We start from the raw sequence: 24,077 nt of genomic DNA, 5'->3' as shown, positions 1-24,077 counted from the left end.
CAGACCTTTGAAGAGGAACCCATGTTGGAGCGTGTAGCCCGTAGAGATGCCGGCTGTGGCGTCGTCAAACAAACGTTTAAAGAAGCTATCTTGTGTATATAAATCAGCCAAGGAAGCAAAACCCGGAACCGTAGCGTGGATTGACGTGAGAAGACTGTGTCTGCGGCTCAAAGCATCAGCCACACGGTTCGTCTTGCCAGACTGATGGTGAATGGAGAACGTGAATTGTTGCAAATAGGCAATCCAAGATGCATGGCGTGACGATACCTTTGCCTGGCTATCAATATGAAGCAAGGCATCATGATCCGTGAAAATAATAAAGTCGCGGTGTACAAGGTAGTGACGCCAATGTTTGATCGCTTGAACAATTGCATAAAATTTCACGTCGTATGTACTATAACGAGAACGTGCACCTGCCAGTTTCTCGCTGTAGAAAGCAATCAGACGCCCTTGTTGGCTAAGCACGGCCCCAATACCTAGCTTTGAGGCATCACTATGAAGCTCAAAGGTTGCTGAGAAGTCCGATAGTATGAGAATTGGTGCGGTCGTGAGTGTGGTTTTGAAGAGCTCGAACGCTGCTGTTGCCTCGGGGGTCCAGTGAAACTTACCCTCCTTCATACAACTTGTTATCGGTGCCATGATGGAGCTAAAGTGATTCACAAACCGTCAAAAAAAGAGGCAAGCCCATGAAAACTCCGGACTGCATAAACTGTCGTGGGGATAGGCCAGGAACGGACAGCTTCTACTTTAGTCTGATCCATTGATAAGCGCTCAGCGGAAACTACGAATTCACACTTTTGTTGGGCGCCAAATAACTTCTCTTTGCGCAAAACTTGCAACACTTTGCGAATATGGGCTACATGCTCGGTGATGCAGGAACTAAAGATCAATATGTCATCAAAATAGACGACAACAAATTTACCAATGAAAGGCCTCAGCGCCTGGTTTATAATGCGCATGAAAGTGCTAGGAGCATTTGATAATCCGAACGGCATTACAAGCCACTCGAACAATCCTTCACGCGTTTTGAAAGTTGTCTTCCATTCATCCCCGGGTCTAATCCGTATTTGACGGTAACCGCTCTTGAGATCAATCTTAGAAAATATTGAAGCACACCCAATTTGATCCAATAAGTCATCGAGACGGGGAATTGGAAAACGATATCGCACCGTAATTTTATTGATGGCTTGGCTGTCCACACACATACGCCAGGTACCATCTTTTTTGGGGATGAGAAGTGCCGGTACAGCGCATGGCGACATGCTCTCGCGGATATGGCCTGAGGAGGTCTTCGACCTGGCGCCGGAGCTCCTCGTGCTTGTTGGGGCTCATACGGTAATTTGGCCGGTTAGGTAAGGTAGCTCCTGGAACGAGGTCGATATGGTGCTGTATATCCCGTAATGGAGGTAAGCCCGTCAGAAGATCTTTTGGAAAGACATCCCGAAACTCTTCCAGAACCGTGATGATATCTTGATGAATCTTCGGAGAGGGAAGGTGAGTCGAAGGTGACTGTATTAATGCAAACATACGACCCTCTGCTTTCATTTCAGATCGTAATGTCTCATAAGAACAGATCAATGATACCCGCTTTGACGGAGGCGTAGGAACGACCGGAGAAGTAGGGATTGGTAGCATTGGTTCGTTGGATGGAAGAAGTAATATCTTATGTGCGTCCCATGTGAACTGATAGGTATTATCGGTACCATAATGAATGATATTTTGATCGTATTCCCATGGACGTCCCAACAAGAGGTGGCTTATGTCCATTGCTGCAATATCACAATAGATCCGATCTTTGTAATACGGACCAATCGAAAACGAGACTAGGGCCCGCTGGGTGATCCTCACCGTGGTATCTTCATGAAGCCATCCTAGGGAATAGGGTGCCGGGTGTGTTTCCCTAGCGATGCCTAGTTTGTCGACTGCGTATTCGGAAAAAACATTTTTGCTACTTCCAGAATCAATCACAAAGCTGCAAACACGATCCTTGATGGTGCAAGTTGAGCAAAAGATGTTCATACGGAGCCACTTTTCATCATGTTTGCGTGGTGTGAGGCACGTCCGACGGAGCACAAGTACGTGTCCAGTATCACCGGTGGTGGGATGGATAATATCATCGTCTTGATCGTGTTCTTCCTGGGAGTCATAAACTTCTGGTTCGTCGAGTGCCTCGTCGAGCAGGAGTCCACGACGGTTAGCATGCGGGCAAGCTGTCTGTCGGTGTCCTTGTTCACCGCAGGAATAGCAACGGAGGGCATTGGGTTGCGTAGACCGACGCACTGTCTGCTCATCCTGGACGACTGGTTTGGTTGCAGAAGATGCAGCTTCAACGTTTTCTTTTGACGCTGATGTACTGCTCCCTGCTTTCTCCTGTGTCCGTGACCGATTTGCCGATAGAGACCAAGAAGACGAACGTGATTGTTGCTCAAACGATGCCGCACGCCTATGAGCTTCCCCAATTGTCGCATGATCAAATTGTGCCATGGCTGTCTGTAGTTGCGACCGGAGACCACCAATGAAGCGAGACACCATTTGAACTTGACTATCATTTATTTCGTTACGCGTTAGTAACAAAGAGAATTCTTCAGCGTACTCATCGACACTTCGATTGCCCTGTCGAAGGTTTTGTAAGCGCGTATACATGGTTCTATCGTAGTTGTGTGGGAGGAAAGTTTGTCGTAGATGTTTCGTAAGTTTCTCCTACGACTGGATAGGTGCTTTCCCTGTGCGAGAGCGCGTTGATTTCAGTTGCTTCCACCATTTGGCGGCATGACTGCGGAACCGCGTTGCGACAAGGGGTACACGCCGAGCTGGAGGAACTTGTTTAAATTCAAGTATTTCTTCGACTGATATCAACCAGTCAATGAGATCATCTCCCCGTAGGCCGCCGTGAAACTCTGGTATATCCACTCGGAAACGTTTTTCCCACTGGTTGCCATAGTTATCCCGTTGTTGCAGATCTTCAAGGAAGACTTGGCGATGTTGAGCATCTTCATCTTCCTCAATGGGGAATTGATGCTGGTTTCTCTGGCGCCGGTCTTGTGGTGGTGGAGGGAGAAATTGCTGATGCGGATGGAGTTGGTGTTGAGGTGGAGCTCGTTGATGGTGTCCTGGTCGTGGTGGTGGAAGCTGTTGTTGTTGCTGGGGGTGTTGAAGCGGAGGAAGGTGTTGCTGAACCGGCGGTAATGGAGCTTGAACCCCGTGCTGGCCTTGATGTTCCACGCGAGGTGTTAAAGCTACCGTTAAAGCGTCCAGATGAGCTGCTAACATCGCGCCTAGTTGCTGAATGGAAGTTTGAGTCGCTGTTTGCGCCTCCATGAATAGCGTACGTAACTCAGTAAGTTCCGATGTGGTTCCCTCCGGGAGCTGTTCCCGAGTGTCCCCACCTGCGCCTCTTGTTTTCTTTGTCATCAAAAACCCAAAATTCTTCCCGAAACGTTCTGATTCTGATACCAACTGATAGAGAGCGGAAGCTGCGAAGTTCAGAGATCAAATCTCGAAACGGGTTTCTTGTAGTCAAAGGTAACTCGAAAACAAGATTGATAGGACGCGAATACTCTTCGCAGTGCCTTTTGTAAAGCTCTTTTAAAAACTAAAACTTATAACTTCTTATTAATCAATCGTGTCTTACAAAGCTTGATCACCATCTCTATTTATAATAACTAGTAGGTGATTTTCCCGTGCTCATGCACGGGTATAAATATTTATAAAGTAAATATATTATAATAATTGATTGCTACTTACTTTTAATTTTAAATTAATTTATAATTTATATGCATCATTTATATTAATAATATTATATTACTTTAATTATAAATATGATTTTATATATGTTATATCTAATCGGTTTTGTTGTTTTTCAGTCTATCTAGTTATCATTTGGGTAAATTAGATTGCATATATGAATTCAACTGTAATATTTTTTATTCTATATATTAAAATTTTGATTAATTTCTTATTTGCATTTAGGTGGTTGTTGTCTTAGATATGTAAATATATTTTATGGAGATTATGTATAATTTAAGATATATTGTGCTTAGAATGAAATAAAAAAATAAACTAAAGTGTGTGATTCCAAATTACATAAATTAATATAACAAAACGATAATATTCAGAAGTCTTATGCATATATATTAATTTTACAAAAGAACTAAATTGTAACAGTTGGTTAATATTTTATTTTTATTTTTAATAAGTTTTGAGTTGTCCTATGATTTATATTTATAAAATAGATAACTATTCTTATAAAATTATATATTCTTATCGTAGTTAAATCTATGATTTTAGATATAAGTTGGATTAGTCGAATCATTCATGTTGTGAGTATATTGAGTTACATATATTCTTTCAAATTCAAAATGAAGTATAATTATTTTTTTATTATAATTAAGTCAAATGTGCATGTAGTTTCATAATATTTATCAAATTATATGTTGATGTTTTTTTTTTAAAATATTAGAAAATAAAGCGATGATCAATAGAAAGTTATATGCGTAAGTAGCTGATACATTTTTGAGAGCTCATGTACACATATCAATATTTACAATAATTAAAATATTTTAAAAATTCAAAATAACTTTATGCCTTTGATTTATTGAATGGAAACTAAAATTTATTTTAAATAATTTTAGAAATGAGAATTCATATTTGCTTTGGTATTTTGATTATGGTTCTATTAAGTTCCACAAACATAAAAACATAAAATTTAAAAGCATATTTAATATTAATAAAAAATAACTTTAATAATGATAAAATATAATATATCTATCTCATTAAACTATTTTGTAACTATTTGATCAAACGATGTTTATTTTAAAAATTTATTTTTAGTTTTTTTAATATCTCTTAAAAATAAGCAGTAAAAATTGTGATTGTATTTAAAAATAATGTTATATAAGTAAAATATAATTTATCGATATTTTTTTTCTGTAATTGAAATATATTATAGTCAACTAAATTTATGAAAAATAAATAAAACATTTCACTATTACTAATTATAAAATATTTTTAAACAATTAAGCATATATTAGTTTATGTTACTTAATTATTTTATGTAATCATCTAAGAAAATATATAGATATATAAAAATATTTTTATTACTTTGAATTTTTTTTGTATTGTTTAAATTATGTTTTAAAAGAAATAATATTTATGTTTCTAATATCAAGATTATGTGTGTAAATTGCTTTTAATGAAATCACATTGTATAGAAATTTATAATTTTTATCTAAGAAAATATAGATATAAATAAAGTATTTTATTAGTTGAAAATTATATTTTATGTTATTTAAAAATATTTTTTAAATGTAATATTACTATGTTGTGAACTTTTTTTTTTTTTTGAAATCATATTATATATACATATATTTTTGTTTTTCAATTCTTTTTTTTAACTTTATTAAAAATTTCTTTTTTATTATATGTGTATATTTTCGGATTTTTTTTAAAAGGAAACTAAATAAAATAATAGATAATAGTATTTTAAATGTAAGATAATTCTTTAAGGATATCAGTGTAATCAACCATCGTGAGAGTTAACGTGAGAGCGAGAAACTGACTTCTCAAATAATATTATAGAGATAAAAACCAAAATCTAAAGGGATCGGGAAACCCTTAATTATTAGGAAAACATACTAAAAGGAAATAAAATCGACAATAGATAAATAAGGAAAGAATCCTAATTAGTTGTGGAGTTGGAATCGTCGAGATTCGTAGGTGCTGCTGCATCAATAAGGTTGTATGTTTGAGATTAATGAAAAAGGTCAACAATGTAGACAACTAAAAGTGTTCTCTCTTTTTACAAACAAAAAAGAAACATTAGAGTAAAGAGAGGGAGAGAGAGAGTAAGTTTGTGTAAAGTTGAAACACAAAAGAAACATGAGAGTAGAGAGAGAGTAGAGAGAGTAGAGAGAGAGAGAGAGAGAGAGAGAGAGAGAGAGAGAGAGAGAGAAACCTTTTATGAAACACAAGTACAAAAGCAGAGAGAGTGTAAAACAGAGAATAAGAGAATATCATAACATATATTAAATAATTATGCAAAATTTGGTACCTTCGTCTTCCAATCCACACCTGCAATCCATTCTATTTGTCTGTATTTTATGATAAGTCCCTTATGGCCTTCCAAACCATTTTCGAAAAGAAACATTCCCCGATTCTTCACCTATACTAGCTTTCTCATTGCTTATTATATATCTCCTAGTTTTCTGAAGACTTAACATCAATATATGTAAGACTTGGAGAAAACATCAGCCACGTAAAATCTCATAGGCTTTTACAACCTTATACATACACTTCAAAGAGACTTAAGAAGCATGTGATTGCATACATACTACAGTATCTTGATTTTAAACTTGGATTCACCATATTCCATTCTACTTAGTTACCTCATCAGAATTTTCATAGTTTCATATGATCAATGCAGCATAAGCTGCACATGAATTTTGGATTACATAACATATGATCTTTCTGAAATAAATACCTGGGGGTATACATAAACAAAATATGAGATTTTACATTGTCAAACATTCCAACCAATACCAAATGTAATCATAGTACAGATAAATGTCGACCAAATAAAAATAAATAAATCAGATAAAGCAACAAACAGGGAGAGAGACTTTGACAACAACAAAACACACAGATAGAGATAAAAAGTACACAGAAAATCATCCACTTCAAACTTTCTGCCTGAGAAGTCCCCTTGATTATAATCAAATCTAAAGCACATTGAAAGAGACAGAGGCAAGCAGTTCATAACCCGAAAAAACAAATCTTTTGAAAACAAACAAGAGAAGACAGAGAAATTAGACCTTTTTGCATGATTATAAGAAGCGGGTTTTTGTAGCTTCGTCCTTCCACTCCAGACCTTCAATCCATTCTTCCCTATTGTAGCTTATGACAAGTCCATTTTCACCATGCGTGCTACTATCAGAATCGAGTGGAAGCTTTTTCAGATTCGGACATCCCATTACTCGGATTTCCCTTAAACATGGAAATGGTAGAGGCTTCCAATGGATATTCATCAGCCGTGGTAGACTATCCAAGTTAAGAAAAATAAGCTTTGGAAAAGGAACAATCCCTGATTTTTCACCTTTGGAAGCTTTATCTTTGTTTATAATATCTTCTAGTATTGCACCCTTTATATCAAGTTCTTTCAAGTTTGAAGCAAACAGCAGAAACGTCAGCTCCCACAGACTTTTGCAATGATGTATTTTCACTTTGGAGAGGCTGGAGAAGCATGGGGTACTCGGATTGTCCAGAAGAGAAATCGTCTTGCGTTTAATGCATATCTTTACCATATTTATCTCAGGGATATTGCAGCTATGAATGCAGAAACTACGAAGCTTGTTCATAGTTACTGGAAGTGCTATACTTACTGGAAGTGATTTTTCTTTATCGATATCAAAGATGTCTAGATCTCTTGTACAACTCGTCAGCTTGTGAGAGCTCAATATCCCTAGCTCTTGATAAGAATTAATCGTTGTGAATAAGCATTCTAAATGTTCCAAGGTTTCCAACTCTTTCATTGCCTGAAGATCAAGTGAAAAATTATAACCCAATAATCTCAAAACTTTCAATTTTTGAAGCCTTGATATCCCGACAATACTTGAAAGCATAGGAGTATTCCACAAATCCAGGTAAATTAGTTTTCTCAACCCATGCAGACCCACAGGCAACTGGTGTATACCAGTTTCTGACAAGTTGAGATATAGCAAGGAACCTAGTTCCGATATGCTGTCGGGGAGTTCACTGAGATCTTGATTATGCGACAGATCTAAAACAACTAGATTTGGCATGGACTTGAAGAATTCATTTGAGATCGTTCTCAAATCTGCCTTTTGCAAGAGCAAGGTTGTGAGTTGGAGACATTCAAGACTTCCACCGAGTTCAGGAATCTTGTTGTACATCAATGACATCCTTTTCACAGTGTTCCAGTTCTTAACCTTTGGCATTTCAAAGAACCCAACACTGGCATGCACAATGAAAGCATCCTTTTCTTGCATACACACTTTATTTTTTCCACGAATGACATCATGCATACACACTTTATTTTTTTCCATCCTCCATCAACAATGATGCTCGAACAAGACTACCAATTATCTCATAACCTTTGTTCTCAGCCATTCCGATGATATCTTCACTTCCATCAATAAGCCCTTCGCATATCCAATAGTATATCAGTTGTGCTTTTTCAATTCTGTAATCTTCTGGAAATAAAGCGAAGTATAGCAGACACGATTTGAGATGATCCTCTTTAAGATTATCGAAACTATACTTCAAAATGGGAAGAATCTTATCCATGCGAGGGAACTGAGAAGCATATGAAGTCAGGACTTCTATGGCGTAGTTCCATTCCGGTACCGTCCTCTTGCATGACATGGTCTCGCCAATGACATTGAGCGCCAATGGTAGGCCACGACATTTTCTAGCAACTGTTCTTGCAAGATGAGGGATGTCTGGATCGCTTCCAAGCGTTACCTGGCCAACCTTCTTGTGGAACAAATCCAATGCTTCATATTCCGAGATGCACTGGACTTCCATTGGGTCTTCGACTCCCATGTGTGCACATACATCTTGGGAACGAGTGGTGAATGCCACTTTGCATTTGTTTTCCGTTGTTGGAAACGGGACTCCGGTTTCATCTAAATCTACTTTTTCCCATATGTCATCTAAAAACAACACAAATTTCTTTCTCAATAAGAAATTGTATAAACATACAGCCTTCTGACTTTTATCTGCTTGGTTCCACTTCTCTCCACCAAGACCAACTTTCTTAGCAATTTCATTTTGAATCTTCTCTACATCTAAATCCTTAGACACAACAACCCAAATCACAAAATCAACTCCACACCTTTCTTCACTGAACTTATTATTGAGCTGTCTGAGAAGCGTTGTTTTTCCTACTCCTCCCATACCATACATACCCATAATACCAACTTCATCTTCTCTAAGATGTTTCCATGCCTTATCAAGCATATTTTTTTGACCAACAATTGGCCGTTGAAGAGGCAGTTCCTCCACCTCAGGTCTTTGAGTTTGCTCACAAACGACTTCGAAAACTCTGCGTTCGAGTTTCTCAACATCGACCAATGCCAAGAAAACGCTTTCCCCATAGCCATAGCTTGATATTAAACTCTTACAGCAAAACTGGCAAAGACAAAGCCTTTGCAGCTCAACATTTCTAGTATTAATAAGAACACTGACTTTGTTTTCGTTAGTCTCAACATTATCAAGCCATACCTGGAATTCAGCAAGCCTTTGCATACCTCTATCCTCCTCTCTTGTGACCCTTCTTGACAAATCAATTCTCTTAGCTTTGAGATTTGCCATGGTAAAGACGTGAGATTCTTCTCAAGATTGTGAATATAGCCTCGTTTCTCGTCTACCCACTGAGAGATGTTATTCATACATGAATCAGATGGTATCGATATAGATACGCAGTTCCCCATGATAAAGAGAGGGAGCAAGCTAAAGAGGATGCAGAGAATAACTAAAGATTATAGACTTGTTTCTTTTTCGTCCACTAGATATAAGATAAACTTTTGTCTCTCAGTGATGATTTTTATGGTGCAGATTTGTTGACCTTTGAATTCCATATATCTCACGTTCACACTCTGTTGTTCACTTTGGTGGGACATACTTCATCTTCTCCATGGCTGACCCGAGAATGCACACTTGACGATATCATCGGAAAACTCAAATGGCACCTTCTCTATCTCGACTCACCCCCTACGTGGCATTCATCTTCACCTGTTTTGTGTGATTTTTTAATCGTAGGAACCGTGCAAGATACGCTTTCACTGGTAATATTAAGTGTGATTGTTTTCATGAACATACATTTCCCTTCCTGTTACGAGTTTGGTGTTATAACGTTTTTTTTTTCTCATTTGATTTTGGATTCTTTGTTTGGAGTTTGATTTTGAATATCACTCAGCATTGCTTACCTTGTTATAGTTGTAACTAGGGGTGGGCAGTCAGAATTGCAAAAACACAAAGATTATAAGAACTAGCACTTCTTATTAGATTTAGAAACTCTCTCAAAACTAAATCTTCAATGTGTTTCTCTTGATGGAACATCTCTCCATGAGAACTCTTTATATAGGAAGAAGCTACATCTTTTTCTATGGGCGAAGCTACATCTTTTCCTAATAATAATATGGAAACATTCCTAAGCTCGATATGTTTTCCTTTTTCCTTAACCCATCAAACTTCACTTTAACGAGTTAACTTGCTCTTCAAGTTAATTGGAATTATCCAACAGACACTTTACCCGATATCCGAAGCCGCACCCGAACCCGATCCGAAAAACCCGAACCAAAAATCCGAACCGAAGTAGCAAAATATCTGAACGACTATTGAATTAGGAGAGATTGAATATTTGAATCCGAACGGGTAATATCTGAACCCGAATGGATATCCAAAGATAAGCGAACATATGTATAATTAACCATATATATTTCTAGTTTACATCTCTCATTTTATATAAAATATTTATATTGATACTACACATACTTTAAGTTCATATGATATACATAGGAGAAAATGATTTGCTACTCACTTAAAATGCATGTCAAACTTTTTATTTTAATTAACAAAAAGTAACATCCAAAATTTAAAAACAATAACCAAATTAATGTCTTTTTTTCAAAATCTAAATATCCGAACCCGATCCGAAATAACCGAATCCGAAGTAAAAATACCCGAACCCGACCCGAAGTTCAGAAATATCCGAATGGGTTCTATACCTCTATACCAAAATACCCGAAAATCCGAAATACCCTACCCGGATCCGAATGGGTACCCGAACGTCCACCCCTAGTTGTAACCTTCTATGTCAATGTTTCTAACTAATTTAACAAAACTATTAAACTAGGCTAAACATATTATAATATAATGTAAACATATTATAATATATTGTGTAGTAAGTAAGTAATCTTTGTTGGTTGTTTGTGTTTCTTTTTTCCTTCTAAATAATGTGTACTAAAAATGCTATGAACTTGGTAGTTAAATGTTTTTTATTTTCATATACGGCAGCATTCAGTTGAGCGAGAATTTGTGAAGTAACAAAGATCTCAATAACCATTAAGAATATAACACATAATTGAGAAATGGAGTCAATAACTAAAATCACTGTTTTTCATCTTTGTACCCTTTACACTACAAACAGAAAGTTGATATATCATCCCTTATATATTAATTGAGAATTTTTTAAAAAGTTATAACCTGAATTTTGTAAAAATTAAAAAAAACTTCATTTATAAAAAAAAAATTAGAAAAAACTTCATCCTATGTGGGACTCGTGTATGCCTTCTAAATCATATTTCAAAGAATTCAATAGCATCTTATATACTCTTTAGAAAAATAATAATTCGCAGGCTATAGTTGGTCGCATATATCAAATCTTTATTGTTTCGCGGGCTTTCCTTAAATAAAACCTACGGAATTACCTAATGTGATTAAAATATATATATAGCAATTAATGATTTTAAACAATAAAGATTTGATAACAATTTGTATACTTTTTATCATTTTTGTTTATTTCTTTATTATTAAAATAAATTACATAATTACATTGATCATATAATAAAAATATAGATTTTTTTTGTATATGTTGTATTTTGAATTTTTTAAAACGATTATAAATTACTAAAACTATTAAAAGTCTCACATAAACTTTTATGATCAAGGTAAATTTTTTTCTATATTAAGATACAATGATTATAAGACCATATGAAAAAATAATTTTATTTTAATTGATTTTTATGTTAATATATATACATATATATATATATATATATTGTTTAAATTAAACTATACATCATATGAAAATATATACTTATATTTTGATATTTTCATTGAACATATATTGAAAAGTTAATATTTTAATTTTGAAATCTTCATTGTTTTCTAATGATTATAAATTATTGAAATTATCCCACATTAAAAAAAAATCGTTGGTGTAAACTTTTGTTACACAAATATGCAAATAATCATAAAATCATATGAGTAGAAACTTCATTTAATAAATATCCATATTAAAAGTGTATTATATATATATATGTTAATATCATTTAAATTTAATTATATATCATATACAATAGATAAGATTGATTGTTTTGATTTATTTACCCTAAAATGATTGCGAATAAACAAGAGTGATAGTTTGATTTATATGCACATGCCCAATTTATTACATAATAGTAACTGATTTCTTAGTTATTTAATATATATACTTATTATTTTATTATTTCATAATATGCAGAAAAACATAAAATAAATATAAAATATAAAATATTTATTCTGCAAAAGGTGCAGTCTTAACCTAAGTATGTATCTCTTTAATTATTTTAAATCAGAAGCATTTTCTGAATCTCAGGTCAAAACAAACAAACGAAATGAGAATAATTTTCAAAATCAATATTTATATCGAACAATAACCAAAATGAAAAAGAAAAAATATTAAAGATATATAGGATTGACACGTGAACGTAAACTTCTCATAATCATAATTAATTTTTAAATTACTAAATCATGATATAATACCGAACTGGCATAGTTTTATTGTAATCAAATAGACCCGAGATTTTTTGACCTAAACGTTAGGTTCTTATGCGGTAAGTGATTTTTTGACCTAATTTTGTTTTAGAAAATTGGATCAGCTCATCAGTAAATAAATTATGTAATTAACAAAAAGTTAAAAAAAAAATTGTTTAAAGACCAAAATATTAATTCAATCAAGAATATAAATTTATTTTTCCGTATAATATTTTTTACATAATTTTTATATAAATTTATCCTGCGCAAGGCGCATGTCTTATATGCTTTCTTTATATAAGGTATATGATATCATATATTGATAGTTATTAAATATAATTAAACTAAACTGAGTAATAAATAAAAATTATGTGTGAATAATACTTCTATATAGTTGACCAACATTGATATAAACACTGAACACATGGTAATTTTTGAAAATCCATTTTTTTAAATAGTATATAGCTAGTAAAAATAGTATATTAAAAAAACAATAAGAGAAAATATATGATTTCCGAAGAAATGATCATCATATAGAATGGAATGATAATATGACTATATTCTATATAGTACGGCAGAAGAAATTTAAAATGATTTAATTATATTTTTCTAAAAAGTGCCTAATCTAAAAATTTCAAATCATATTATATGTAAAAAAAGTTATACTTTTCTTGTTAACTTCTAAATTTCATTTATTATATTGTTTGAAAATTATTAAGCAAATAAGATTGTAGGGGAAGAAATAAACAAAAAGTTATGAAAAATAGCATAAAGACAATATATTGTAGAAATGATGGAGTTGAATTTTCTTTAGTTAGTTAGTTAGTTAGTTAGTTAATTATAATTTTTTTGTTTGATATACAATCCAATTTCTTTTCAATTGATTCTCTAGGAAGAAAAGGGACACAAAATGGTCGGTATAAATTTGTCTCTGTTGTGAGATAGAACTTAGAAGTTACTGTCATCATTAGTATGTAGATTGTAATGAAACTAAAGCTTGTGAATGATATAAGTTTAATTGTGTTTTTTATTTGGAAACTATTTAGGGGTGATTTATTGGGAATGTGACAAATTGATGAGAGTAAAACACACAAAGGTGTGTAGGAAGAATATTATTAGACTCTCATGCAAATAATATTACAAGATGCATAGTTTATATCGAGAATAAATCAACCTAATTTCCTAAACTAATATGGAATAGTATATATATAGATAACAATAAATTTCATATTCTAATATATTGATGTATATCGTAATATTGACAATTGGATTAGGTCGATCTTCTAGATCTGCTTATACCCTCGCTCAAGCTCATATGTGGTAATACGTATGAGATTGAACAATCTTCAAAATATAGTAGTAAAAATATCTCAAAGGCTTGTGAAACAACGATGGTTGTTAATGTTACGGAATTTTGATGAATGTCCCATAACTCTTTCGCGATTTCACGAGTTGAGATAGATGATCTGATTTTTGGTTTGGTGGTTTGTTTTATCCATCTTACAATGAGATAATTGTTTGCTGTCCAATCTTCACGGTAGGGTAAATCGGCTGCCAGTAGACTGCCGTTAAGAAGTAGTCGAGTGATAGCCATATGAAAGTTGATGAATGAATGCTTAAATTGTTGAATGAATTTTCCTTGCTTCAAACTGAGAAACAAAGGAATAGAGAATAATTTTGCTTATTTGCGATTTTGAAAAGACATCAAGACTATGATTGAATGAAAATATTCTTCTTCTTCAATTCGTGAATAAAGAAGTTCTGAATGAAGCGTTGTTGTTCTGCGATTTTTGCAAAACAACACGAGAATAAAGAGTTTAGAAGTGTTTGATGTTTTTAGTTTTATTCTTGCTTTGATACCATGACAAATTGATGAGAGTAAGCACACAAAGGTGTTTAGGAAGAATATTATTAGACTCTCATGAGAATAATGTTACAAGATGCATAGTTTATATAGAGAATAAATCAACTTGATTTCATAAACTAATATGGAATAGTATATATTATAGATAATGATAAGTTTCTTATTCTAATATATTGATGTATATCCTATATTGACCATTGGATTAGGTCGATCTTCTAGATATCCTAATATACTATGTGATGCTAGATGAGCTTTCAACCTTAAAACAACTGGTGATAACTGGATTAGTCCATCTATCTTATATATTGCTTAGGATCCCTTTCAACTTCTGATATGGAACCTTTTTCCTAATACGCCCCTCGATATGATGGCTCTTTGAGCTTCAATCTCGGATTGTTTAGGCAAGGGTTGATGGGCCGACTTTGGGCTGGATCGATAATGGATCGGGTTGGATTGTTTGGATCGGGCTCTAATAACATGTTAAGCTAGATGACCTTCCAATCTAAAACCAATTAGTGATAACTGGATTGGTCTATCTATCTTATATATTGCTTAGGATCCCTTCCAACTTCCGATGTGAGACATTTGTCCCTAATATAAGGAGACACATAGCCATAATTATCGTATTTCCGTACCATTCAAAGATTGGGTACTCATTTCAGAAATATCATAGTGTTAGGTTCTGATGTAATGCTTAATTTTATGTGAAGGTTGTAGTTTCACCTTAGAACATCTCCAACAATCTCCATTATTTTAAAGGAGGGACCCCTCAAAATAAATGGATAAGGAGGTGGTTTTCCAATGGTTACACTTAAATATTTTTAAATGCTACGGATTAAAGTTTGGGTCAAAAATTTAAATAAACTCTAAGTTCAGGTATGGTTTTGCACTTATTATTTGTTTGAGTATAAAAAGGCACGACACACAATGTTGGTGTCAAAAAGGCATATGGCAACCAAGCTGCTTGTTACAATAAGCTTGGTGCTATTGCTGATGGACTAGAAGATGTGGAAAAATGTATTGAGCTTGATCCAAAATTCTCTGGAGGATACATCAGAAAAGCTGAAGTTGAGTTCTACTTGAAGGAGTATGACAATGCAATGAAAACATACCTAGAAGGTCTTAAACATGATCATAATGATCAAGAACTGCTCGCTGGTGTTACAAGATATATATACACACACACATGCTTAAACGAGGTTATTAAACCTTTATCTATTGCTTGCCTAATGTGGTTCTAAAAATATTCTGCAGTTGTGTACAAGAAATTAACAAGGCTAACCGTGGTGTTCTTACTCCTGAGGATTTGAAAGAGAGACTGGTTAGACTCTAACGATTCTTATCTCTCATACTTTGTCACAAAACGTCTTATCCCATGGCGCTTTTAGAATAGAGTGGAAGCCTTTTCAGCTTCGGGCCCCGTCACCTCCCATGAAGAAACACATAAAAATCGAAACGGATTCATGAAGAAACTTAATTAATGGGTATGAAGGAACCAAACCGAATACAAACCTTGAAAGACATCAATTACTATTATAAGCAAGCAGCACATTTTTGTCTTTTTTTTTTTTTTTTTTTTTGTCACAGACAACACATTTTTGTCTAATCTATGAATTTAGGATCCCTGTTTTTTATCTACCATACAAAAATCTATGCTAGACCAATTCATGATAAACTTAACTAAACATTGTAAGTTTACTCATATATGATATTTTGAGAAAAGTGCCAATTTCAACCCCAACAATTTCAGCCGTGCCAAATACAATCCGAACAATTAGTCAGTGCCAAATACATCCTCAACACAATTATAATTCAAAAAGTTATCCAAACTTCTTAAAACGTGCTTAAATCAACATTAACTCTAACAGAAGTTAGTCAACCGTTAACAAAATAAAACGACGTTGTTTTGATCTAATTTTTAAAAAAAAAAATATAATCATTGCATGACTCGAACCCGTGTCTCGACATTAGTTTAAAGGGGCACACTAACCACTAGACTAAAGTAATTTTTTGAAATATTATTACAAATTAGAAATTATATAAACTACTATACTTCTTCAACTTATCCAACTATAACTTTGGTGATGATTGTTTCTGATTTATATAAATACATTAATACTTTTTTACGTATTCATATCTTTAATGAACTTATATCTTACTAAAATATAAATAATAAAATATTTATAATTATAAAAAATTAAATATACTTAAAACTTTGAAACTATTTATAATTTTTCTATATACATTATTTTTAATTTTAAACTTAAGTGGTGAATTTTTTTTATTTTTAAAATTTAATATTATATATTTGTGATATTTTGTTCAAAATTTTAAGAGGTCTTTTACCTTTCTTTCACTAAGATATTTTGTTCAAAATATTAGACATATTAAACAATAACTAAAATATGTACAAACCATTCAAGGTTTAAAAAAATTTATATAAAAAATTTAATAATCTATCTCTTTCTCTAAACATGCGTAAATAGTTTCAAAGTTTTAAGTATATTTAATTCCTTATAAGTATTAAATATTTTCTTATTTATATTTTAGTAAGATAAATATTTTAGTTATTGTTTAATATGTCTAATATTTTGAACAAAATATCTTAGTGAAAGAAGGTAAATGGCCTCTTAACATTTTGAACAAAATATCACAAATATATAAATTTAGCTTTGAAAAATAAAAAATTCCCACTTAACTTTAAAAATTAAAGATAATGTATATAAGAAAATTATATAAATATCTTCAAAGTTTTAAGTATATTTAATTTCGTATAATTATAAATATTTTATTATTTATATTTTAGTAAGATATAAGTTTACTAAAGATATGATAGTAAAAAAATGTTAATGTATTTATATAAATCAGAAACAATCATCACCAAAGTTTTAATTAGATAAGATGAAGAGGTATAGTTTATATAGTTTCCAATTTGTAATAATATTTCAAAAAGTTACTTTAATCTAGTGGTTAGTGTGCCCCTTTAAATGGGTATCGAGACACGGGTTTGACTCCCGGAATGAGCATATTTTTTAAAAAATAGATCGGGTAGTTTTTTGAATTATAACTAAGTTGAGATCGTATTTGGCATTGGATAATTGTTCAGGTTATATTTGGCACGAGTGAATTTATTAGAGTTGAAATTGGCACTTTTCCCATGATATTTTCCTAACAAAACAATATACGTATAAACAATAACATTCCTACGGAAAGACAAATATATTTCCATTAGGCAATTATCATTTGATTGTTTATCATATTTAATCTATACCATATTTTATATATATTTTAGTAATAAATGTTGAGATTAAATAGTATAGCCTAATTATTTTTAAAATGATCATATTAACTTTTTATATAAAACAAAATAAATAATAGTTTATTTGTTGTAACATTTTATGTTTGATTTTCGTAGTAAAAATAAAAATACCAACCTGAAATATCATATATTATATAAAAGAATATTTTAAATATAATATTAAATAATTTTATTTAGTCACATATTAACATTTTAAGAACAAAAATTTATAAAAAATTAATAAAATTTGTATTAATTAATATAAAAATAATGTTTAGAATTAAACTATTAATATGATGTTGCATTTTTAAATAAATAAATTAAAATACTACATTAAAATATGATTTGTACAATTTCATCAAAAATAATTTTCAACAAATAAAATATCTTCAAAATAATATTATATACATAAAAATTAATATTAAATATATAATTTTATATCTTATTTTATATTTTTAATGTTATTTTAAAAACAACAATATATCCATACAGACGTGTGAGTTCAAATCTAGTTGATATTAAAAAAGAGATCTTGAGAAGCTTTCTTTTTACCTCTTAGGGCACTATTGGAACCAAGGGAAAGTTTGTTCAGGGTGAATAAAGGATTCAAGATCCTTAAAATCCCGTTTAAATTAACGTCTGGTTTATTTTGATTCAAACAGGGTTTAGTTTGCCTATTATCTATTCTAAATGTAATCACTGGGTCAGCGATGTCTTAGAGTATGATTAACTCCGGTTTCTTAGCCGATATTCTTAACTTATGATTTGACACTTTTTTGTTTATTTTTTTTTTGACACTTTTCAGCTAAGAGACAGCTCTTAGAGCACCATTATTGCTAGGACTTATTTTGAAGTCCTTAGCTTATTTTATTATTAGTGTGGTGTTAAGATACAGAGCTAAGAGACAAAGCATTAGGGGTAGATTATTGCTAGGACTTCTTGTTGTCTCTTAATTAAATTAATTTTTTTTATAAGTAATGACATTGAAAGATAAATTTAAAATAAAACATATAACATTTAAATAGAAAAGACAAGAAAATTACAAAGTTGCCAAAAAAAAAATTTACAAACATCATAAATAAAAGCAAAGAAACATTTTATTGAAATCATAGAAACTTAAACATTATAGTTATTTGGAAGAGGTCCAAATTTAGCTCATATATTTTCAATCAATTCTTCTTTTAATTGATGATGGATTTGTTGATCCCGAACTTCTTGGCGACGAGCAATTGTATTGCCATGTTTTGTAGTCTTTTTGACGCCAAATGTAAGATCCTCATCTTCTCCTTCTTGAAATTCTAAAATGCTATACTGAGTGTGTGAATCTCGTTCATCTTCGACAATCATATTATGGAGTATGATACATGCTCTCATAATATTTGCTTTTTTAATTTTATCCCATAGATTAGATGGATTTCTAACAATGGCGAATCTAGCTTGCAGGACTCCGAAGGCACGCTCAACATCTTTTCGCACCCCTTCTTGGTTTTTAGCAAAACAAGTATTTTTGGGACCCTGTGGCAGTCGGATAGATTGAATAAAAGTCGCCCAGTTTGGATAAATACCATCCGTAAGATAGTAAGCCAAATGGTACTCCCTTCCATTGACATAGAAGTTAACTTCCGGAGCTATTCCATTAATAATGTCATCAAAAACAGGTGATCGACCAAGAATATTAAGATCGTTCATAGTACTTGGAGCTCCAAAAAAAGCGTGCCATATCCAGAGGTCATATGAAGCAACCGCCTCCAAGACAATTGATGGTTTTCCGGTTCCTCGTGAATACATTCCTTTCCAAGAGGAGGGACAATTCTTCCACTCCCAATGCATGCAGTCGATGCTTCCAACCATCCCGGGGAATCCACGTTGTTCTCCAACATAGAGTAGTCTTTGAAAATCCTCCGGTGTGGGACGTCTTAGATATTCATCACCAAACAAATGGATTATTCCGGCGGTGAAATGGTGCAGAAATTTTTGTGCCGTTGTTTCACCAAGTCGAACATATTCGTCAACAGCATCAGATCCACCACCATAAGCCAATTGACGAATTGTTGCAGTGCATTTTTGGAGCGGAGATAGACCAGACCGGCCGACTGCATCTTCCGTTGGTTGAAAATACTCAACTTCTGTACTGAGACTATGCACAATACGCATGAACAAATGCTTGTTCATTCGGAACCGTCGGCAGAATAAATTGTGATTGTATGTCGGATTATCACAAAAATAATCATTCCAGAGTTTGTTGTGGCCTTCTTCCCGGTTTCTCTCGATAAAAATACGTTTTTTTACGCTCTTTCGGTTCGGGAATAATATCAGGGATTTCTAATAATTCTTCAAATACGGATTCAAATTTAACATCATCATCTTTGTGGTAATGATAATGAGAAGAAGATGCCATTTAAAAAAAAAATAGAGAGGAAATGTTTGCAAAGAGAGTTGAAGAGAGATGATTGTGGTGAAGATAATGAGAGAAGATGTCTCATACTTATAGCCCACAATTTTTTTCTTCTGATATTACACTTTACAACTCCCGTGATGTTAATTTTTTTCAACTCTCCCGTGATGCTTATTTGTTTACCGACATGAGACACGAGACATGAGACAAGAGACAAGACCAAACATGAGAGAAGTAAATATTTGAAACTCCCGTGATGCTTATTTGTTTACCGACATGAGACATGAGAGAAGAGACAAGACCAAACATGAGATAAGTTACTATCTTTCAGTACACCCGTGATCCTTATTTGTTTACCGACATGAGACATGAGACAAGAGACAAGACCAAACATGAGAGACGTAAATATTTTTCAGTACAACAGCAATACCATACGGATATGAGACAAGACCAAACAAGTATTTTTAACAGCAAGTTGTTTAAATATCTTCATTACAACAGCAAGACCAACAAGGCCATATATCCAAAACCAACATAAAAGTCATTACAAAACAGCAAGACCAACATAACAGTCATTGCACCCGAGTTGTTTACTTAAACATGACCACCATTCCTATTACGACTAATACAAGAACCATTACAGCAACAACCATTTCTAACCGATTGGTAAACATTGAGTTCTTGTTACTTAGCTCAGAAACTATATTTTCTAGTCTAGCCACCTTCTGCTCAGTCACATAGTCACCCATAAAGGTAAGAGAATCTACCTTTTCAGCCAGATCAAGGGTGTGTCTATCCCTTGCTCTCATCTCCTCCATCAACGCGACATTCCACCATTTCCAAACATGGCACTCGCCATCATCAACATTTTCACAGGTGTAGTATAGTCTACCTACATAATTTCCAGTGCGAGAGGCTGCGAGAAGCGGTTGAGCACCACAGTAGCATATCTGCGGGATTCCAAACTCAACCTCAGGTTGAGGCGGGTAATGAACCTGCTCAGCAATATTGTTTCTTATCTCTTCTTGATCCCGACGAATAAGATCTTCTGTTTCGTTGTAGCCACTATCTACTGTGTACCCACCAAACGTCTCTGATTCTGATGGCTGGCTATAGCTATAATCAAGTCCTATTTTAACTTAACCTGAAAATATCAAACTGAAGCACACAAGTAGCATTAGCATATATATTAGAAATTCATAGCTATAAAACACCACAGAGAACTACATTCATAAAACAGGTATTAGAAACAATATCGAACTGAAGCACACAAGTAGCATTAGCATATATATCTGATACATTAATTAAACATAGAAATATCATTCTCAGAAATACTGGAGGAGTAGTTTATTCTTGACAACTTCTTCAGCCTCACTTAGGGGTTCTTTTTAGCAAGGAGAGTGTCTAGTATTGCGAGCTTAGACAGTTTCTCCTTCATCGCCAAATCCTCCTTTTTGATCTCCCAAATGGTCTTATAATCAACGAGAGCTTTGCCTTCGGTTACAAACAAACTAAACTAAACGGGAAAGCTAAACAACACTTCGCAAGCATTAACCACCACAGAGAAATGGTACAAAAGCAGGCTAACATTAAAAACAATAGTCAGTCTAGCAATGTATTTTGATAGCAAACTCATGATATAGAAATGTATTCACAGAAAAAAAAATTCAACACTAGAGTATCATCTCAAATTCATTATCATCGCAAATTCACCGAGAGAACAATGTATTCACAGAAAAAAAAAATCCACACTAAAGAAAAATCGCAAACCGTTTCACACGCGAGAAAGACCAACCAAAATCAGATACCAAACCTTCAATCTAGACTAATTTTCAATTTTATTTACTCATACACAAACTATACAATCACAAACCGAAATCGTATAATCGAATCGAAATCCTCTAAATCTCAAAACGGAGGAGGAACACATACCTTTTTTTGGGCTATGCACCGAGAGGATTTCGATTTGGCCTATCAACCAGAGGACAAGCACCGAGAGGATTTTGACACAGGACATGCACCAAGAGGATTTCGATTTCGGCAATCAACGAGAGGAGCTACCAACAGATTGATGTGGAGTGATCGGAATGAAGGAGAGGATGAGGATTTGGGCATGGACGACGTCTGTGCGAACATATGGCGATTCTTTCGCCGACGAGCTCTCACCAAGAAGAAGATGGAAATGAGAAGACCGAGACCCGACTATCCCTTCCTCGAACCCTAAAGCGAATAACGAACTGACACGTGGCACTTAAGGACGTCCGCCCAAACTTCTTAATTAAGGACGTATGCGGTCCGTTAGTTATCATTTCTCCTCTTTTTTATTTATTTTCCGACCCAAAAAAGTAAGATATGGGCTTAAGATATGGTGGTAATGATGTCTTATATCTCTTATTTAAGAGACGGTTCTTAGCTTTTCTTAGTTAAAATCTAAAAAAAACTAACTCTTAACCGAAGTTAAGAATGTCATTTAAGAGACGGGGTTTTTTAAGTGGGGTTAATGATGGTCTTAGCCCCCCCCCCCCCCCGGTTGACTGCCATGCTGGCCCAAGAGTTGATCAATCCTTTTCATCATATCACGCCACGTGGCTTTATCGGCTTTGGAGCCACCGCCATTCTAACTACAGTACGCCGCATGGTTGACAAGTCTCAAGAATAATCCAAATGGCACTGTCCTCTTCATCAATCATATCACGCCACGTGGCCGTTAACGGAGCTGGAGCCGCCGCTCTAGTTGCGGCGAGAGAGCTTCGACGGGAAGGTCACTCGGTGGTCGTGTCTTCGAGAGACAAGAATATGTAGGAGGAACATGGAACTACACCGATCATGTCGAACAAGATCCGCTAAGCGTTGACCCGACCCGACCCATTGTCTACTCGAGCGTCTATGGCTCTCTCCGAACTAATCTTCCTCGAGAGTGTATGGGATTCACAGACTTCCCGTTTTTGATCCGACCCGGAAAATCAAGAGATCCGAGGAGGTTTCCCAGCCACGGTGAAGTTCTTGCGTATCTGCAAGATTTTGCTAAGGAGTTTTCCATCGAGGAGATGATACGGTTCGAGACGGCGGTTGAGCGGGTTTCTCCGGCAGAGGTAAGCGACGTAGACGGCACAATCGGTAAGTGGAGGATTGAGTTAACAGAGAAAGAGGAGAAAGTTCATCGTGAGGAGCTTTACGACGCTGTTGTTGTTTGTAATGGACATTACATTGAACCTAGTCTCGCTAACATTCCTGGTAATATCAACTTCTTGATCCAAAAATCAAGATAGAATTGAAACTAAAGTGTGTTTTGTCTGGAGACTGTTTCATGGATAAGTTCTGGCCAGAGAAAGAGATGCATAGCCATAATTATCGTATTCCCGAACCGTTTAAAGATCAGGTACTTATGTTAGATAATAGTGTCAGGTTCTTATGTATTGCTAAATGCTAAATTTCATGCGAGGCTTGTGTTGCATTGATTATATAGGTTGTTGTGATTATTGGAAGCTCTTCAAGTGCTGTTGATATAAGTAGGGACGATGCTGGAGTTGCTAAAGAGGTTCATGTGGCTTCTTGGTCAAATGCAAGCTTGCCTTACTTCTGAGGAAGTTACATTGTCACACCATGGCAACACATGTTCATTATTGTTTATGGCAGTGGAACTTGGCGTTGTCCAGTCTCTTTTGAAAGGACCAAACAAATAAAGAATTTATCAAACAAAATATACAACATACAGATGTGCATACTACACATGCAACGTGAAAAAGACAAATTTAAAGATTAGCAAATGATCGAACGTTGCCATAAAAACTTTATTATCAAGGCAGTCATAGCCATCAATGTGATAGACACTATTTATCCTCTTCTCAAACATCTCCAATTTTTCTAATCTCTGATGAGTTTTGTCAATTTAATATTGTTGTAATTAACAAAATCAAATTATGGTTCTAATAATCCTCTTCTCAAACATCTCCAGTTTTTCTAATCTCTGATGAGTTTTGTCAATA

General features: G+C 33.9%; 2 pseudogenes; one reads left to right on the top strand and one right to left on the bottom strand.

Moving 5' to 3' along the window:
* Positions 1-6,493: 6,493 nt before the first annotated feature.
* LOC106337630 lies at positions 6,494-9,491 on the bottom strand (annotated as a pseudogene).
* Positions 9,492-22,755: 13,264 nt separating this feature from the next.
* LOC106341323 lies at positions 22,756-23,793 on the top strand (annotated as a pseudogene).
* Positions 23,794-24,077: the final 284 nt, after the last annotated feature.

This window comes from Brassica oleracea, chromosome C4 (genome assembly GCF_000695525.1).
Source record: "Brassica oleracea var. oleracea cultivar TO1000 chromosome C4, BOL, whole genome shotgun sequence".
In the NCBI taxonomy this organism is placed as follows: Eukaryota; Viridiplantae; Streptophyta; class Magnoliopsida; order Brassicales; family Brassicaceae; genus Brassica; species Brassica oleracea.
The sequence above is the reverse complement of the archived record's forward strand: the minus strand, read 5'-3'. Positions and strand labels throughout refer to the sequence as shown.